This window comes from Cricetulus griseus, chromosome 3, assembly GCF_003668045.3.
Source record: "Cricetulus griseus strain 17A/GY chromosome 3, alternate assembly CriGri-PICRH-1.0, whole genome shotgun sequence".
Lineage (NCBI taxonomy): Eukaryota > Metazoa > Chordata > Mammalia > Rodentia > Cricetidae > Cricetulus > Cricetulus griseus.
Genome location: NC_048596.1, coordinates 158,276,551 through 158,298,047, shown reverse-complemented (window position 1 = coordinate 158,298,047; position 21,497 = coordinate 158,276,551).

The window sequence follows — 21,497 nt, the reverse complement described above, 5'->3', positions numbered from 1 at the left end:
TCCTAATTTGGTTATTAGTGTATCTTTACCAATATTTTAAAAGGTATTTTTAGATACTTTACTCTAATATTCACTATTCATGGTCAAGTCATGAACTTGTTAGTATATCTTTTCAGTATGAGTTTTTGAGGTATTTGCATACCACATGTACACATTCCTGTTTAACCAGTGCACGGTTGGAACCACCTTTTGAAATAGTATACAGGTGCAAGTCTTTGCTTGGAATGGTCAACCTCTTTGTTTCATTTCTGCATCATTAAATTAAGAAAGAATAGATTAAGTGATATCTAAATTTATCAAAAAATCATCGTGTATTGTTTAAAAGCTTTGTACTTTCACTGACGTAGTCTAGTTTTGATTTGTTTCTGTGTGTTGATATAAGATTTCACTCTGTACTTCAGACTGATCTAAACCTTACTGTGTATCTCAGGCTGTCTCCTGGAAATGAAAAATTCTTATAGCTTAGCCAAAATTTTATCTTAAGAGAAAGGAAATGCCAATGCCAAACACAATGAGTTGTGATGTATGAGAAAAGAGAGAAGAAACCTTTTTTTTTTCTGGGAGAAATTGCATGTCTCCTCAGAGAAGATGAGGAGGAATCTTAGCATTGGTAAAAGGAAATGAGAAAAGGCAAATACTGTCAGACCCATGAGGGGAGTTTTGTCTATGTGGAGTTAACTATTCAGAGATGACAGAAGAAGAAATGAAACAACTGCATTTTCTTTGAGGCCAAAGAAGTTAACATATTAGATCAGGGAAAGAGTTCATTATCGAACAGTATCTGTCACCCAAAATAATGTAAGTTAATGCTGAGGCATTCAGCTATGCTATGGCTCATTGTGTTATGTTCATAGTTGCTCTGTGAGATGCCATGAGTCCATAATGGAATTGGCATATGAGGCAATCAAATTGCTGTTATGGTTTTCTCTATCTGCAGTCACCATAAGAAGGGTAATTAGGTGTTGGTTAATCACCTTTTCTATCCTTCTAATTATGGGATGGAAACAGTAGTATTTATGAAAACTGCTTGAGAAAAGTCTAGAGTCTAGACAGCATGTGGAAGAGGAAACAATGTCTATGTTCTGTGTCCTCCCAATGTTGCCAGTATTTGCAGAGTCTTGGCTAGAAGAAAATAGTTGGCTGTTTGGAGAAATCCTTGCCCTCAAGTGGCAGTTCCAAGCCCTAGAAGAGCATGCTGGCTGTGTGCTAGACAGACTTGCCTGCCCATTGATCCCTGTGTCTTTATCTCAGATAGTCCTCAGCCCTGTCACTAATGATTTTTATCCCAGGTCCCTATTCTGACAGGGACTTAGGGAGGCTGGACTGGACTTAGGGAGAGAGGCTTAAGCAAGGGCTGAATGTTGATCTTTGTGTTGTCTCCTTCAAAGGTGAACAAAATGCTGACCCTATGTTCTAGTTCATGCATGGAATGAGTTTTAGCTCAGTAGTGGTTGGAGACTGAAAGGTAGAAGCAGACTTAGGACATGTGACCATGGTGGGTGGCAATTCTGTACTCAGAAGAACTGCATTACCAAGGATGGTTAGGAGAGGAGAAAAGTCCCAAAAAGTCCTAAAAGAAGATACATGGTCCCGAGTACAGTGATGGAAGAGATTGAGGGGTCATCTAATTCATAGGACCATGGCAGTTTCTAGGGGCATCCTAGTCACTTGTGTGCTTCTGGGCATGGGTCCATTTCATTAGACCCTCTTGTCCTTGGGATTGTTGGAGCTTATGCTCTTCAATTTAAGATATAAAATTCTTAACACAAAATGAAAATGTAATATATGTTTCTTATAAAATATTCACTCAGATTTCTCCAAGTGTGCTTTATGCCCCCCAAAAATTCTCCTTCCTTTTGTATATGAATGATCAAGGCCACAGATTTATGTTGTTCTCCAACAATGAATTTTCAATACATTAAAATGGAAATAGCTATCTCAGGTCATTAGGAAAGCTTCTAGTGGAACATTCTATCCAGGAATATCAGCACACTGGATAGAAAGCCTAGCATGATAAGTGCCTTACTTTTATAGAAGTGCTTCCATAATGGGTATAATCATAGTTACCACAATACCTGGCAACACAAAACTTAATATGGCCAATTCTGAAATCTCTGTCACTTCAGTATTTTCTCAGTGATATCAAGCACATTTGTCTTAGAAGGCATTAAACATCTGTGGATGGATAGGTTTTCTGCCATGGAACATATCCTGTCTAGACTTCTGCCTTTGACATTTGCTGTCACACCCATTATGACTTTCTGGGCCTATTCTGTTCTTTCAGTGGAAGTGTTAGGTCAGTGTCTACAGATACCAGAGATGAAGACTTATCCCTTATTCCAGAAAATTTGGATAATCAGTCCTAGTGCAATTCATTTGACACACTGCTCAGCGTACAAACTGGAAACTACAGATGGAGAAATAACATATTAAAACGGAGTCATGCTGGCACTAAGATTATTGTAATCCTAGTGCCATGAAGGTCAAGACAGAAGATCTCCTTCAGCAGGAAGGAAGTCACAGCCACTGCATGTGGAGACAAGATTGTATTTGTGTCTTCTCATGGTTTCCTGGAGTCTACTTTCTCAATACTCACTTGTTTTAAACCCTGGAATTGAATGAACATCATACTCTTCTGGGGACCCTACTAGAATCTCAGCTCTCCTTATCTTTTTGTTTCTTAAGTTCTTATGTTGCCTTTCAGAGGAGGCCACATAAAAACTTACTAAGTATGAAGGAAGTTGGCACACACAGGTTCTCAGTTTGCTTTACCTTTAACCCTTATGTTATAGGATACACCTCATACATTTATTTTTTATGGTTTCATCTTGAGAGATGGAAATTTGGCACAAAAACCTTTGGTCTTACTCTTCAGGGCTTCTCTTTTGACCAAGTATCTTCATGACTGAACACTTACCATCAACTTCAAAAGAACAGCAGAGTTTCTTGCATGGAGAGGTTAGCTTTTAGGTACTTTTGCATGATTAGCCCTGCCATAGGTGCTTAGAATATGTTACTCACGGTTCCTAGAAATTCTCCTTAAGCAGTGACATCTTATTTCTTACTTTGCAAATGTCTTAACTATGTCACCAGCATTTTCATGTTGGTGTGGCAGCTATGGGGGATCTTGCTGCGATCCTAATACACCTGTGACATGGAGCATAACTGAATAGTGTTTGGCATCTTTGCATACACATCTTCCAGAGATTGAATGGGTATGTAGGAGAGGCAGAGAAGGAAAAGACAATTTTCAGCACCTAGAGAAGAATGTTTGATAGGATCTCATGTAGCTCAGGCTATCCTCAAATTCACTCTGCAGTTGTTGATCACCTTGAACTTGTGATTCTCCTGCCTCCAACTTCCTAGTGTTTAGATTACAGGCATGTACCACCATACCTTGTTTTGTGTAGCCCTGGGGATCAAATCCAGGACATGCTGCATTCCAAGCAAGCAATCTATCAGCTGACTCCACCTATAGCCCTAAGGAAGACCTTCGTGACAAAGGAAAGGAAAAAGTGTCAAGTCCAAATAACACTTCCCTCAGACCAAATGATGACTGAACAGTGTGGAGGTGCCACACCTAAAAATTTCCTTTGGCTTGACAAGTCCCCATTGGCCTGGCAGAGATGGTTTTAGACCTGGACTGTGACAGTTCATGGTTTTTCTACCTAAATGTCCTGTATCAGGAGTGATTCATGCAATGATGTCAAAATATCCTCCCTGCCTATGCTTTATCTTTCTCATCATGATCTCTATTGGTATGTCTCTAAAAAACCTTTATACCTATCAGTCATGTCTTGATGTATGCTGCTTAAGGGGTACAAACTGAGAGGTATATTCCATAACCCTTAAAACTATTGGTTTAAGCCATTGAATTTTGGTTTTATGAAAGCACATAGAAAAAAATAGGATAAAAACAAGGTATATGCTGTGCTTTTCTGATTGTGGTGAACATGAGTTTCTCAGTTTCTCAGTGTGGGTTTTTAGGTGTCCCTAGTATTCTGTGGAAAACTTAGAAATCGTGATACAGATAAAACTAGTCCATGAAGTAAGTGTGAAGGATATGACTTGCTCATTCCTGTACATATTAGGCTTCAATCTGCTGACCTGTCCATGGAAAAAGGAGGCAGTTTGAGACCTGATTGTTCTAACAAATGCCTGTCTTTGAAAATCACATAGTAACAGTCTATGCACAAAGAAGTCTGAAGCATCACATCTCCTGTCACATGATGTGCAGAGACAAGTTTGTATGACAGGTAATCTGTATTATCAATATTATAGATTCCTTTGCTTATTCTCTTCCTTTTCCCATCAGAAATAAATTGAAGAATAATCAATAGATAAATTCTCTGCTGAGCTCTGAATGTAACAGTGTGGTTTCTGATGTTGTTCTTGAGGCTGTTTCCAAGTGAAGTCACTATTTTGACTTGATGGTGTCTAAGTATCATGATTGCTAGAATATTCCCTTCAGGCATCTAAACCACCATCCCTTAATAAACATTTCATGACTGAGGACTGACTGCAGGTTTTTGCCTGTGTTACAGAAGTGGTCCAGTGTTCTATCACTGGGGAATACTCACAGTTGCCACATCCCCTGGCCGTACACCATTACACTGGGTGTCCAGGGCTCATTATACAGACATATAGGGCAATTTCAAGAGACAAAGCCAATTATTTACTGAATGCGTTGCTGAGAACAGAAGTTCCTTGATCAGATAATGACTAGCTGGAATTAGAAATTCTCCAAATGGTTCTGTTATGCCAAAAGGCAACACTGAGAAACCCACAGACATTAAAACACAGCTTGGAAATAGAAGGACAGGTGTGCTGTAAGCTTTGGATTAAAAAGTTAAGACTGTAGATCACTATAGGCTTCAAGTAAATGTATTACTTTTTGGAAGATGTGGATCATATTCAACTTTGGGGATGGACACACTCACACACACACACACACACACACACACACACACACACACACACACACACACACGGGGGTGCATGTTCCCAACAGATATATTTTTTCCACTGTCCCTGCCCTGATTCCTCCTTCCTTCCTTCCTTCCTTCCTTCCTTCCTTCCTTCCTTCCTTCCTTCCTTCCTTCCTTCTTTCCTTCCTTCCTTCCTCCTTCCCTGCCTCCCTCCATCCTTCCCTCCCTCCCTCCCTCCCTCCTTCCTTCCTTCCTTTCTTCTTTCTTTCTTTTTCTTTTGGTTCTGGAAAGATCCAATAAGAATAGGAGTCATTCTCCTGCTTCCATCATTTGTGTTTGATGGTGTCTCAGGGGAAATAGCATAGTTTGTCCCCTCCAAACCCTCCAGTTTCTGCTCCTTAGACAAGACAACAGAGAGTGTTTGCAGGACTCATATGAGCAATGTTGGAAGAGTGCTTCCTCTGCTGGGACACTGTGACCTTGGCCTACTGTAACTTACATTTCCACGGCAATTTACAGGTTTTAAAAATAAGCTGCCTGCTGAAATACTATAGTTGATGTTCTCTAAGTAGAGGCTAGTGAAAACCTGGAAGACAATTGGAAGCATTCAGTTTTCTGTAGACTTGTACAAGGCTCCCTAGCAACTCCATCGCTTTATGGATCTACTGTTAAAGCATTAAAGGGTTGGTTGTTCAACTGTTGTGGTAAAATTAAAGGACTTGACTGATTTAAGCCTCCTACTTGCAGACTCCATTCCCCTTTTAAGGTCCACCTCTGGTCACCAGGGTCTTCCTTTTTTAATTCTTTCATACCCCTAAACCCAATTGCTTTCACACACTTTTAAGGCCTATAGATTGTGTTAACTTTGGCCTTCACATTATAGTAGTATATAAAAGAAGAGGCCTATGGGTACAGAGCTTATGTGAATCTGATCTCCCATGAACTATTTCCTGTGACTTTAACTCCTTTAGATCATCTGTTCTCATTTCTGGAGGAGAGTCAAAAGTAAATCCACCTACCACTTATTGAGAGCCAATTGTGTGACCAACACGGTGTTAGGACTCTCCACATGTTGTCACACAGTGTGTGAAGGGTGATGTGGACTATGCTAGGGAAGATAACAGTCTCATAACTTATAAACAGAAGTGCCCAAATTGTGCTCAGGTCCACAGACTTCAACTCAGGAGGTCTTCCCAGATATATGCCTCGATATTTATAATGCCTTTGGTCCTTAACTCATGGTTCTTTCTGTCTTAATTATTTTTTACATACTATTTTTATCCTCATCTTATTGCCAGGAGATGCTCTGACTGGATAATTTGCCACATTTTCTCCTTCAGCAATAGCTTTATGTTTTGCATCTTGTCAAGCATTTGGGATTTTTTTTTCAGAAGCAGCATCAAATGTCTTTTGAGACAGGCTCTCATGATCCTGACAATTTTTAGATGTCACCAGTGTGGAAGATGGTTGGTTGTTCTTGTGGCATCTTGAGGGAAGAAAAGGCGATTATTATAAGCACCCTGCTGAACATGGGTCTGCCCTCCAGTGCAGTGGCCAGCAGTGGCCATGGCATCACTGCTGGAAACCCTGGTCCAAAAACAACTTGGAACTAAAACTAAGGAAGAATGTGCAACATAGAAAATAATAAATAATCATTACAGAAATGGAATTTATTAACCAGCTTAGATCAAACTGTAGCATCACCCAGAAAATTGTGGTTACCATAATGCTTAACTGCTAGCAAGTGTGCTTTCTCTGTGGCTTACCTAGGAGTGTTGTGTGCATATGTACTTCTATAATGACTTAGGAGAAACACAGGCCTCTGTATTCCAGGAAGAGGACATTAATTATGGGAAGAGGTTATGCCGGAGGCTGTGTGAATGTCCTCTGTTCTATGTGAAGCTTCATAATGTGAGTTGAATGGACACTTTAGTCTGAGTTTGGCTTGGCTTGATAGCTTGATTTTTCTGGGAGAAAGCTTGCAAATATGCATTTTAATGATTTAGTAGGTATAGGACTGTTGGTATCACTGAAAATTTCCAGAAGAAAGTTAGTTAGATCTTGGGAAAAATTAAGTCAATAAAGTAGATTTCATTCTGTGTTTACAAGATTTGATGGAGTATTTTGGCCCTGGGACTAAATTTGTGTTTCATCAAAATTTGTGTTTTACCTGAGAATGCAAGAGATCAAGTTTCCAGTTTATTTCAACAATGCGTTACAGTATAATAGAGACAGGATCCTAGATTTTCAAGGTTGGAGAAAACCTTGAAGCTGTCTACCTTGAATTCCTGAATATATGTTGACAGCAGCATTGTTGAGTGGCATTCAGAATATTTAGTCTATTATTAAGAAGTTGTTGGGTTTCAGTATACTTGCTGGCCTTAACTACAGTAGATTCCTATGAATTTGGGCATAGTCACAATAATAACTGGGTCTTCTGATCTCTGTCTTCTCTACACATGCAAGTACCATCAATGACATCCCCTCTGTGAGAGTTTCCCTCCGTGTTGTGATTAATTCCCAAGCAGTCTCTAATGAAAGGCTTTGGATACAGAGGATGACACTGCCTTCTTATTACTGGGGAACTCCTGAGCCCTTGAGGGAATAGTGAACATCCCAGAAAGCTATCCTACATTTAATTGCAGAATTGGATTCTCTTTGTAGCAAATTCCTTCACCTGTGTAGGAGAATTACTTCATAGTTATTTCTTTTGCATTCTGTGTTGAATTCAAATGTTAAATGTTATTTTGTGCATCTGCATGAGCGTGTGTGCTTTCACTAACATATATGTGTGCATGTGAATGCAGAGACCAGAGAATAACCTCGGGGTCATCCTCAGAAATGATGTCCACTTCCATTGAGACACAGTATCTGAATGGCCTGGAAGTCACCAGAGTAGACTGACTGCCAGGAGACCCAGAGGTCCTCCTACCTCCACATCTGCAGTGCAAGGATTCCAAGAGCATGCCATCTCACACAGCTTGTTACATCGAAGCTAGGAATCAAACTCAGTTCCCATGCTTGTGAAGCAAGTACTCCATTAACTGATGTATTTTCCCAGTGCCACAAATACTGTTTGTAGATGACCTAAGGCCAGAGGAGGACAGTTTCACCTTGGAGACCACATGTCTAGCTTCTCTTTGATGGAAACAGTTTGGTGGCAACTCTGCTCTAGTGGGAAAAGATGTGTATGTCTATATTTTCTATTTTGGTAGGTCATTGTGGGAAGTGTGAGAAAGTATAAACCTAAATTCAGGATATAAATTATGAGGATACTCAATCATGCACATTTTTCTTATTTATTTATTTATTTATTTATTTATTTATTTATTTATTTATTTTTATTTATTAGTTCTAGTTAGGGAACAAGCTTGTTTCACATGTAAGTCCCTTCTCCCTCTCCCTCCCCTCACCCCATCCCTCCTCCCCCACCCCAACCTACCCCCACCCCATCCATCCACCACTCCCCAGGCAGGGTAGGGCCCTCAACGGGGGCTCTGCAAAGTCCACCAAATCTTCCTGTGCTGGTCCTGGGAAATTAATCTTCTTTCCAAATAATGTGTCACTGGTGTTATGATGTCTGATGTGATAGCCCTAGTCACAGATGTTTATTTAAATTACATTTAATTAAAATTTAATAAAATATTCAATGTTCTTAATTTTACTAGCTACATTTCAAGGGCTCAATAGATGCATAGGACTGGTGGATGCTATACAGGATGTATGCTTAGAGTATTTTCTCATTGTAGAAATGTCTATTAAGCAACATTGCTGGTATACAACCAGCTTCTTGTTGCACAAGTAACTGACATTTAATCATAAAATGACTATTTTCATTATTTGTGCAAGTTTCTAAACAAGTTTATTAAAACTCTATAAATAGCATGTTGCTATCTAAAAAATAAGTGACAAATGAATTTTTAATATCAACTGGCTGGAATAAGGAGTACCCAGATATTTGTCTAACATGATTCTGGGTGTGTCTGTGTGCTTCTGGATCAATGGAATTGGTAAACTAACCAAAGCAGAGGGTTTTTCTTCACCTGGGTGTGCCTCATGCAAACAATGAAGGGCCTGAACAGACTAGGAAGAAAAGTCCCTGCTTGGCTGCTTGTGTTGGAAAATCACTCTTTCCAGGATTTATAACTTGGACCAAATCATCAGCTCTTGTTGGGTCTCCAAGAAGGCCTGCTGGCCTTGACAATGGAGCATAAAAGCCTGCTCTCTCAAGGCTCCAGAGTGTAGCCTGAAGTTCTGCAGTTCTCAGGACTTCTCAGCTTTCATGTTCCTGTAATCATGTAATCCAGTATACTATATCCTTATAACATGTATGTACTCATGAAAGTCTGTGTGTATGTATCTATCTATAGATATTTAATATATATATATATATATATTATATATATATATATATATCATTGTGCAATATACCTTATTGGTTTAGTGTTTTTAAGACATTAAAGAAATAAGAAAACAAGGCAAAAAGTATTTGCCAAATAATAGGAGAGAAAAATTTGTCCTTTAGATTTTTTCCTTGCATCTTACCTTACCAAAATATAGCAAGAAGACGATTTAGTCATCAAGACAAGTGCTTACCTGCAAGTCAAAAGCAAAGCCAGAGGGGCAGAAGCCATCTGAAACAACCCTATAGGGTGAACAAGCAGCAGAGGAATACGGTATGGGAGTCATATGATAAACTACCATGTGATGAAACCTGGTTTCCCAAATAAAATTAGGGGAATGAATATCATTATTCTCAAGGTGAATCTTAGTTATCTAAGAATCTTAGAATCTAAAAGTATGATGGATTATTCTTAAGATGTTTCCTGATGGCTTAGTGATTTTTAAGAAATCATATTACATTGCTAAGAATGGAGATGAATGTGCCGGGACCTTCATCAGGAATGTTCTCTGCTCTTAAGCCTAAGCAGTGGATCAATGAGGGATGATTTGGTGCTCTTGTTGGGCCTGTACCTTATTTTACAATGCAATCTAGCAGCATCTAAAATACCATTGAATCCTCACCATGAGCAAACAGGCAAGTAAGCAAGCACTCATTCTTTTTCATGACCGAAGAAATAAACAAGAGTGGTATTAATTATCTGGCTAAAATAAATTATAGTGGATGTGAACTCATTACTGTTGAAATCGACACAGGCATAGCAGAAGGTACATTTATTGAAGTCAGCATACTTAATTACATTTGGAGTAATAAAGAGAGCAGGCATGAAGTCCAATGTCTCTTGAGCCTAAACATTAATTTTGGTCTAATTTTCTTTTCCTTAATGTGGAGAAAATGAAAATGCAAATAACATTAAGAGACTAGTGTTAACTTCATTAGGTCTGTGAACAGGGGCCTGTAAGCTTTGTGTGTCATGTGTATTCTGCATTGTGATTCAGAGAAGGTTACATTATGTTAAACTCATAACATTATTATAAGAATAGAGAATGCCCCCCCCCCACAGCCTTTCTCAGTGTACAGGAGACAAGCCTCATACTTGAGCCTCAGCAACAGGAACTCAGGGCACAGGGGACTGTGATGCTGTGGGATTCTAGTCTAACTTTACTATTCAGTGTTTTTGTCCAAGAATTTTCCATGTCACCAAATATCCTCTTCTTAAAAATCCAGTCTAGGCCTATACTTGTATTTCCTTTTATGCTGTGCCCCTACATGTCTTCTGTCAGCATAAAGAATGTGTGATTTGCCCCCATTCTCAGGTGTGTTCAGGGATTTCCCAGCTAAAAAGTCAAGACTCCGGTTCAGACCTGTTCATAACACCTTGCTCAGGGTGGGACAAAAAGTATGGGGATGGTTAAATTAATTTTCTATAGGTGCATGAAAATGAAGTCTTTGATATAAATTATGATAGATTCCCTTGGGTGCCATTTTCCCCAGTGAGGATATAGTTCAGTTGGGTATCAGTCCTAATAATTGTTTTCATTGTGTGGCTTATAATATATGATATGATTCAGAAAGGAGAGAGTTGAAATTTATTTTTATCAGTTCAGTATTTTGTTGCATTTCAAGGCCTCTTAGTCTCTTTTCCTGCTGATGTGAAAAATATCCAGACAAAAGTAATTTAAGGGAGAAAAGCTGACCTCTTTTGCAGCCATCACTTCAGGGACTTGTCAGCAGTCACTGCTTCAAGCAGCTGATCACATGGGGTCCACAGACAAGGGGCAGACAACAGTATATGCATGCATGTGCTCAGCTCAGTTTCTTCATTATATACAGCCCAGGGTCCCCTGCTTGAAAACAGACCTGTCCAGATGTCTTGTGATTTCTATTACTGTAATCAAGATACTCCTCCATAGACTTTCCCAAGGCTAACCTGATGTAGATAATAACTCATGGCTTGCCAATAGGCTTGTCATTTAGGCAACTCTAGAGTTTATCAAGTTGACAATTCTACCATCATACAAGATAAATTACAGGTATCGGTGACCTCATTCCAGAACTCTCCAGCACATACATCATCAGCTAGAGTTGTTCAAACTTATGTGCAGGGAAAGTCACAACCCTCAATATATCGTTCTCTAAATTTTGATAAATTCGCACATCTCTGCATCCCAAACCTTCAGATATTACCATCAGCCCTTCCTTTGCTTTAGGTATCACTGTGTGTCTGCTCCGTGATGGATGCAAAAGGAGTCACACAGTATACTCTCAGCCTGCTTTTGCTCAGTAGACTGAGATACTTCGACCCCTAAGCTCTTGTGAAAGTAGTTTCTCTTCTAGTATAGAGTAGTATTTTCTTATTTGAAAATGCTATGATTGGTTGGAGGTTTTTTCTTTTTTTCCCCTGGGGCTGAACCTAAGGAATGTTAATATTTTTTACCTCACAATTTAAAAGGGTCCTTCTGACTGAGGGCAGAGAATAGAATCTTGGGTGTAAGGCACCTGGAAAGCTGATGGTTTAGGTGAGAGACAGTATGTAGGGATATTTTTAATTAATTTCATTTTTAATTAAGAGATTTATTAATTAATTGTAGTTGCTCATATTTCTGGGGTACAGTGTGATAATTTAGTTGTTATCTAGAATGTAATTAAATGATGAAAGCTGGCATGCACTATGGCTACTTTATTATGCTAGTGATCGTCAGAACTGATCCTGCCTCACAGATTGAGTCTGTATACCAGAGAGTGTGTACACCACCTGTGTATGATGCCTGGGAGTATGCAGACTCAGAGGCTCCACTCACTACTCTGAAACTGTGTGAAGGCAGCAATTCCTAATTCCTGAATCTGATCAGCATTTCTTCTGCAGTCCTATCATTGGGCAAGCATGCTCAGCTTCGGAAGAAAATAATTTCAGTTGCCATTTACAAAGGCACAAAACTTAACAAAATTATCTTACTTAGGTTAATTCAGTCTTAACAAGACTAGAGGAAGAGGTACAGTAGTGAGAATTTCAGTAGACCCTCTGATTTATAAAGGTTTTTATTTTGTTATGTGTGTGGGATATGTATCTGTACTTGTTCGTGTGTGTGTGTGTGTGTGTGTGTGTGTGTGTGTGTGTGTGTGTGTGCACATGTGTGTGGGCATGTGGTGGCATATGTGTGCTTGTGTGTGTGTGTGTGTGTGTGTGTGTGTGTGTGTAGGTATGTGTGAGGGCATGTGTGTACTTTGTGTGTGTGTGTATGTGGTGTGTATGTGGCAGGGCATGTGTATGCATGCCTGTGTGTGTGTGTGTGTGTGTGTGTGTGTGTGTGTGTGTGTGTGTGTGTGTGCCCACATGCATGCGCACATGTATGTATATATATACTGTTGGTGTTTGTCATTTTCCTCTATTTTTCTTTATATTAGTTTAAGGTAAGATCTCTCATTGAACTTGGAGTTAACTGGTTCTGGTAGCCCAACTGGCAGGTAAGCAAGCCTTTCGGAGCTGCTTGTCTCCTCTCCCCCGCTAAGATTGTACACCATGGGTGCCACTGAATCTGGCTTCTTACATGTGCACAGGAAATGAAATACAGACTCATGTCTCATGATGACATGGCGGGCACTTCACTGACCGAGATACCTCTAGTCCCAAAGTTTTTTTTTTTTTTTTTTTTTTTTTAATTTTAGCAACTGAATCAGAGTTAGCAAATAAAAAGAATGAAGAAATGTTATTTAAACAAAGAAGGGTAATGTACATGCTGTCTTTTTATCTCATATGAGTTTTAATTATCATTTACTATACTATATACATTCAAAATTTCCTAGTTGCCAGAAAAGTGCTTAAATTCAGGATCTAATGAAGCATTCTCCATCAAAATAAAAGAAAAATGGTGACTAGGTGAACACTCATAAAGCATAGAAGGAATGAAATTGGTCAGAGCAATAATAAATATTCTATTTGAAGGGTAGCAAAGCAGAGACAAATCCCAATCTGTTAATACGGTGCAAACAAGCTAGGACAAAGCCTTGGTGTCCTAGGAAGTCTCTGTGGGCTAGATGCTCTTGACATGAGCTCATCTGACTTGGCAAGTACTGAGATCTTGAAATAGTCTACCCACAGATTGCATCATCAATCTGTGGACTCTAAATATTATGTCTCCATTAAAACTATAAACACCCTTTTGAAAGTAAGAAGTTGATTGTTTGTAAAATGAAGACTTTAGATAACCTTTTTTTCTAAGTCTGGTATTTCCTGTGTCAAAAAGAAGAAGTTAACACAGTAGTTACTACTGTGTCTCTTTGTTGACTAGCACAGGATTTCTTGAAAATCTGTCAGTTTTCCTCACAGTGCTGCAGTACAAGGTTAGGGATGTTCCAGTGAAACTCAGGTAATACCTGTCCAAGGTAAATCAGTTCAGTGCTTCTCAGCTCCTAATCCTCAGAGATATTTGGCAATGCTCTGTCAATCTCAACTACATCAGTAGATATTCTCAAAGCATGAGCACGCAAGAGCCCTGGGGCTGAGTGATAACCACAGCTGATTGTTATAACCTGTGCAATTCATTAGACACAGGCAAACTCTCCATAGAATTTAATAAAGATTTCTTCCCTTCCACATTTGTCATATGTTTATGTCATATTAAGAAGGATGACTCTCATTATCCTTAAAATACTTACTTTACAACTGGTCTCCATGCATGTAAACCAATTTCCCCTCTCTGTGGGGTGGCCACCCTCTTCCTGATGAGGATCTGAAGCTGTGTGCTGGCTGCTGCTGTTGTAGATGACCTCTTCACCCTCCTCACCACCCTGACTCTCCACCAGGATTCATTCTTCCCTGTGTCCAGTGTAGCCTCACCTGTAGGTGGGGTCACCCCTTTGTCAACTCTGACTTTTAGTAGCCTTGCATACCCTACTCATCTTGCTTTCACATTCCCTGCCAGGAGCCCTTTCCATCTCTCACATCCTCTAAACTTTGGAGTTGACAAATGGCTATTTTATTTTGTGTGTGTTATATTGGATAGCAAAGCCAGGCCTTGTGTACTTTAGGTAAACATTCCATAGCTAAGCCCATCTTGGGGCATTTCTGAAATGGAAAAAGAGTTCTTTCTAACTGTAATCGAGGACAGAGTAAAACCACCCAACTTGACCCCTTCTTGGGTGTAAAGAAAGGTTCATTTGGGGGAATTCAAAACTCCCATGGCTACCCATTGTAGGCAGAAAGAATAGCAAAATGATGGGAGGGCCTTGCCAGTTATAAGGGGTTATGTTGCAGCAGGAGAAAGGTAAATTAGGTAGAACAGCTTAGGAACTAGTGTGGACTTTGGTCTGTTACAGGCTTATTTGAGTTAATGGGGAACTGCTAGATACCCTTTGTGGGTGTGGGTGGTTGTAGGGGCAATAAGTAAGCAATGGCCATTTTCTCCTAAATAGAAACCCACTTTAGAGGATTTCTGAGGAGTGCTGAGTGTTCACTGGATCAGAGCCCAACCTGAGCTGCACCCAGATTGTCATCTATGGCATTGTGGGTAGCACTGCCATTTTGGGGGGAATTGGGACCTAACACTAACTTGCTCAGGCTAGCATTGAATTTACCATTCTTCTGTGTCAGCCCCCCCGAGCAGCTGAAATTATAATGAGGCATCACCACACCAGACTAAGATGATTTTGATATCAAGATGGTGCCTCTTTTGTGTCATTCTGGATCTTTTCTCAGCTTGGTGACTGCATACAAATGTGACAATAACCAGTGAGTGCAGAAGCTATTACAAAGACAGGTATTACAAATGGGTCTCAATTAGGCCCTGGGAACAGACATACTTGCCCTGACATTGATGCTGTAAAAGGCTTATCACACCAGTGTCTTAAGACACCAGCAAAACCATGTCAGTATGGCAGGATACAGACCATCTATTATGTGGTAATTAAGATTATACAATGTGTTAACTTACAGTCCTTGTGACAAAATGCCCAACACAAAAAGCTTATGAAGAGGGAGTTTATGTTGGCTTACAGCTTGCTTCACATCCTGGCCAGCAGGCTCTGCTGCTTTGGGGCTGTGACAAGGCAGTGAATCATGGTAAAAATGCATAATTGGGGGAAGCTGCTCACCTCATTGTAGATAGGAAAGACTGGGTAAGAGGAAAGCTGTGGTCCCATACCCTCCTTCAAGGGTGATTCAACTGATTTAACCTTCTCCCAGAGTCTTGAAGACTTCTTCCCACAGGGCTGTAGACTGGGGACCAAGCCTTCAGCATATGAGCCTTCAAAGGGCAGTCCACTGCTAAGCTAAAGGATATGGTGAATAGAGTTATAAACCATCTCCATTCACCCCTTGCGTCTTCTCTGCACTATTACCTCCCTGGAACTTTCCCATGATCCATTTATCTGTTCATTCTCCAAGCTTCCTGCTGCAGATTTTGAAAATCTTTTGGACTTTAACCTCTGTACTCAAAACCGATGTTCACAGAGACCCTGCGAATTCAGTTAATACCTTTAATATGTACAAATGCACTTCCATTTCCCTGAAAATGTTCATGTCCACTGGAATTCTCTTGAGGTTCCACTTTTCAGTTATGGGTGTGGGCTGGCCTTTGAGGCAGTACACTTTTGTGGCCAGCTGACTGGTTCAGGAGCCTGGGAACGAGACGATGCATTGATTAAAGACACATTGTGGAACAGTACTCTAAGATGGATGCAGAGCTGGCCCAATGGAACAAAACAACAATAACAGCTTTGTAAACTGGCCCTGTGACAGCAGAATTGACAAGGATCTGGACCTATCTTACGACAGTGATGTTTCCAACTAGGTAGTCATGCAGAGGCCAATATCAAATTCCCCAGGATGACGAAGGATGCTGCATGTCAGTCTCTGCTTTGGTACTTACTTTCCTCTTTCCTCCTCTTCATCAGTCTTTCTTTTGATAGAATTCAGGTCTGTGTTCTGTATAGTAAGTAACAGCAATTCTCAACAAGAAAGGACATACGAACCACTTTAACAGTTAAGGATTTGTTGTGTATGCATGCATAGTCCTTTGAGTTTATTTAAATAGATGTATATTTTAAGTGAGAAAATAACATGTAAGTTATTTTTTGCCTGTGTGTTTTTAACAGAAGAAATTGCTAAAACAAACTCTAAATTTGGTGGAGACTTCCTTTGTAAAATGCAATTATTTTTATAATCAAGTGGAAGACACACACACACACACACACACACACACACACACGCACACACACACACACACCTTTCTTTTGAAATTTTTGATTGTAAGTCTAACTTTCAATGGCTGAACCATAGCTCCAGATCTCTATTTATTTATTTACTTATTTATTTTTCACAAAACCCAATTATGGGCCATTCTACAGTGCAATTATTTCTTCTTTTTTTTCTGACTTAAATCTCATTACACAAGGAGACAGAGACTGAAGTCAAGGGTTCCATTAAAAAATGAGACAGACCTGAAGACAGAGGTAAACTTTCCCTTCAGGAGCATGTGTCCAGCAGCTGAGATTGAAGGTAGACTCCAGAAACCCTTTAAAGGTATGAGCAAGGTTAGAGTACCCCAGGCTATACCAGAAGGTTTCAGAATAGACACATGGACTCTCTTTCGGGTGATGGATTACATATTTGTAATAGGGATAAGAATTGGTAGAGCGGGGCATTTGATTACAAGGTTGTAGCTTGGCCTTGCTAAGGGGCTGAGTGACATGAAGTCACTGGGTGTCTGTGGAGAAAAACAGGGAAGAAAGTAGAATAGAGCACAGAGTCCAAGATGCTGCACCCTTGCTAAAAGAAGCTCACTTGACTACAACCATCAAATGCAGTGTAATCTCCTCCAAAGTGCCGTGCAGTGAAACTAGGATACATACCATACTTAGGGCCCTTATACAGCAACCTTAGAATGTACACTATATCTTCCCCGGTTTCACAGTTTTGTTATGTTTGTGTAATGGCAGCTACAATGTAGTTACTTGTTCTGTATCTGGTGCTATAAAATGATATTCTACAATCTACACCCATCTGCTTCCTATTCCCACCAGGTGTGCCATGGCCCTTATGCACCATTTGATCATGATCTCTTTACTACCTCATAGATGAAGAATCAAACCCTGGAAGTGGAAGCAGTATGATTTGCTCAAATTAGTTTAGTAGAGCCTGGGTTTGACCAGCTTTCTATGATTTCAAGGCCATACTCAAGACTATTTCAAATGTCCCTGAGAGGACATGTGGTAAAAAGCTTGGTCATCACATACTCTATTGGGTGGTGAGAGTCCAATGGCTGCTTGTTTAGCATTGCAGCCCTGTCCTCAAAGAAGATGATGGAGCTTCAGCCCACTTTATGCCATTTTCACTCCCTAGCAGAGAGCTGAGTGGCCTTGCTGGGTTATTCTCCCTGTGGTGGCATAAAAGCAACCGGCTTTTGCTACTGTTTGCATCCTAATGTATACATCTGAGTGTCCTGATTGCCTTGGCTGACACCTGTGAAAGTGCTGTTTCTCCTCCCAGGCGGTCATGACCTACATGTTAAGACCCCAGGTTTGATGGGAAAACACACTTGACATTGAGCATAACAACCAGAATTGGGTCACCAGGACCCACAGGATTTATGGGGAGTTTTAACTCCCACAAGCCATGGACACACACACACACACACACACACACACACACACACACACACACACACACACACACACACAGTGATTTGCCTGGTTTCTGCAGAGGTCAGAAGGCATCAAGTCCCGGTGGAATATTGGTGTCATAAACCACCATGTTTGTCTAGGGATTGAACCTGAGTCAACTCTCCAGTTCCCACTGTAAACTTTTAAAAATCTAATAAAATAAGGGTGTGGAGAGGTGGTTCAGCAGTTGAGACTACTTGCTGCTCTTGCAGAACATCTGGATTTGCTTTACAGCACCCATGTGACAGCCATCTGTAATTTCACATATAGAGGACCCAATGCTTTTTTCTGCTTGAGCCTGAGCTTGTGCTCTGGAAATACTAATGGAAACTGCAGTTGGTAGGTAGTGGAGGGGAGGGGTTTAGAAAGACAAGGATGATAACAGTAAATACAGCACAAAGCCTGTGCAGATGACAACATGACCCTAGAACAAGCTGTGATTATTAGGTAAGGAGGTTGCTGTTAGGTTCTGCAGGGCAGGTGCTATTCAATTGCACAGATTTGTTCAATTTATGCATGTAGGGGGACTGTGCTTTAAATGGGTGTGTCATACAAGTCCTGCTCTATCCTGTTAGAGCTCAGTGCTGTGGGAACACAGGAATAGCTTGAGAAATTGAGGCTTCCTGTGTCTGTCTCAGGTAAAATGGACACACTACTCCATATGTTCTACGAACAGAAGTGCTCATTTCCATGTTGAGGCTGGGGGAGTTACTGGATCGACATGTCTACCTGAGGATGACTTGTAGTTGTTAGGCAATGACAGGAGAATTCCTCCTGAGAGCCAGTAATGCATGTGCCTCATCTGCCCCAGGCTTCACAGGCTACCCCACCACTGGGACAGGACAGGCTTCCGGGAAAGGGGACCAGAGTCACTGGGTTGCCACTAGATGATACCTATTGTTTCGTGTTTGCTGAGAATTTCTTGGTTCCTGTAGGTCATGTGACTCTGGGTGTGCAAATGCATTGATTCTGGTTCCTTTCGAATGGGCTGATCACCTACACGTCTGTGTTGATGATATTTGCTTGATGTTGCATTGAGCATTGATGCTAAATTCTAACTAGATGCAAAAAGATTCTGACTCAAGCAGAGGACCTTCTTTGTTCCCACTGTGAATATGGACTCCATTTTCAACTGTCAGCTAGGAACTGGTATACTGCAACAACACTTCCATCTTGAACAGTTGCTGGAAACTTTCCAAGCAGGAATTGTATCAGTGTTTGAGTATGTGTGTGTGTGGGGGGGTGGGTGGGTGTGGGTGTGTGTGATTGAGAGAGAATGAGACAGAGACAGAGAGATAGAGGAGGCTTTACCTATGTGTTCATTTCTATGTGTAGTTGTTCATGGATCCAAACTTCAACCTCAAGATTCTCTTCTCTTTGGCCTTCCACCTTGATTGTTGAGAAAGTCTGTCACCAATTCTGGAGCTCACCAGTTCTCCTAGACACCTTGCTAAGGATCTCAGGAGTAGGGATTCGATTCCCACCATGTGCTGGTGCATTGTATGTGGGTGTTGGGACGTTGATGCAAGTCCTTATAGTTTTATGACAAAGACTTTGCCATCTGAGGCATCTTCCCAACACAATCCCCTACTACCCACTTAATTAAACCCAATGTTCACCATGAAGGTTCCTCTCTGTCACTCTCATGAGCTGGGTGTTCCTCAGAATGTGGAAGTCCATATTCAATTCCCCAGGATAGAGGCTAAGTGCTGCCTGTCTGACTGTGTCAATGTCCAGACTTTGGACTCTGCACTGATCAAACGATGATAATCCAAGAAGAAAAACACTAAGAAATTTTCTGCCTGTTGGTCAGAACTGTCATCAAAATGCTAGAGGTTTAGCCATCTGGAGTCAGCCTGGCTCCTGGCCTCTTCATTCTTACTAGGAAATGTCTCTTCTAAGGCATTGTTGTGGCTATAAGGATTGGGAATTGCCAGTGACCATGGGGTCCATTGATACTTCTCATCCTATGATAGTTTCTTGGACTTCTGACTTTGTCAGTGTGTCTGTCTGCCATGAGGTACCTAAGCTACACTCCATAGTTGAGAGCATCCACAGTGATCCCAAGTCCACAGGAGATCCCTTCTTCCACATCTTGACACCAGATTGTGCCATATCCTAACCCTAAAGTATGCTTTGGATATGTATCCCTCTCACTGGTTGATGACAAAGCTGAATTGACCTATAACAAGGCAAGATTAGGCTAGGAGGAAATCCAAATGGAGATAAAGGGAGAAAGAAGGGCAGAGTCATGAGAGACATGAGCCAGCTGCCCAAGAAACAAGATACCAGAGAACAGGTAGAGCCACAGCCATGTAGCAGTACATAGATTGATAGAAATGGGTTAATTAAATGTAAGAACTATTTAGTAAGAAGGCTCAGCTATAAGACAATGCTTTTTAACAAATATAAGCTTCTGAGTGATTATTTAAATATGGCTTCAGGATTGGATGGCACATAGAAACATCTGTTTGTATATGGTACCTAATGTGGTGCAGAAACTTCCACATGACACCTTTAAAAGCTTAACAAATGGTTCTAAACACATAAGCAGGGGGTTAAATGTAGCTTTTTGGTAACTGTCTTTTCTGTGGTAGGCTCTGTTTGCTGTTGGTTTACAGAGCAAAGGCTCTTTTAAAGAGCAATTTCCTGGTTTGTGCTGGTGGCAGGAACAGCACTTTTGGGAAGTCCAGCCAGGAAGCACATGAATGGTTTTTGTAGGTGGCAGGCTAAATGCTACTTGGGGACAGAGTAGACACAACAGCTTCCCAGATTTGGGGGTTGATAAACCTAACTCTTGTTTGCACCGCCACCATGAAGCTATTCTCTTGATGATCTGAGCAAAGGAAGCCAGCTGCCAAAGGCACTGATTTGGTCCTAGCCACTCCTGCTTAACGGTTTAAAAGCTCATGTTGTCAGAAAAAGAAAGACATACACAGTAAAAAACAGATTCAGGCAAATAGAAACCCCGAAAATGTTAGAGTTTGTTTTAAAAATGTACTTAGGTTTGGGAGAGGCAAATAAACAGTAGAAACAGTCATAGATTTAAAAACAAAAAAGTAATATAAAAACTAAGCCACGTAAAAATGGAAAACACATAGCATTGTGTTCTTAAATTTTCTAACTGCTAAGAGACCTTGGATTCTAAATAGTGCTCTATGAAATCAACCTGCATATTTTAAAACTATCTCAATTTCAAAATGTAAAACAAAACATACATTACTTTGGAAGAGAGGTTGTGTTTTTATTTCCACGGGGAATGAGAGGCTCTGGATTCAGTCTGGGTTAAAAAAAAACAGGGTTGATTGAGGAAGACCCCTTGAAATCCTGTCTAAGGCATAAAGAAATAACCTAAAGTAACATGATGTCTATTTTACCTGCTGAAACACATAACAAGGCGTCATCTTTGACTGGCTTATGTACAATTCATAGAGTCTTTTGTAATAATAAGGTATGTATGTTCCCTTTAAAAGTCTATGTCCTTTCAGGACAAGGGAACAAGACACCAA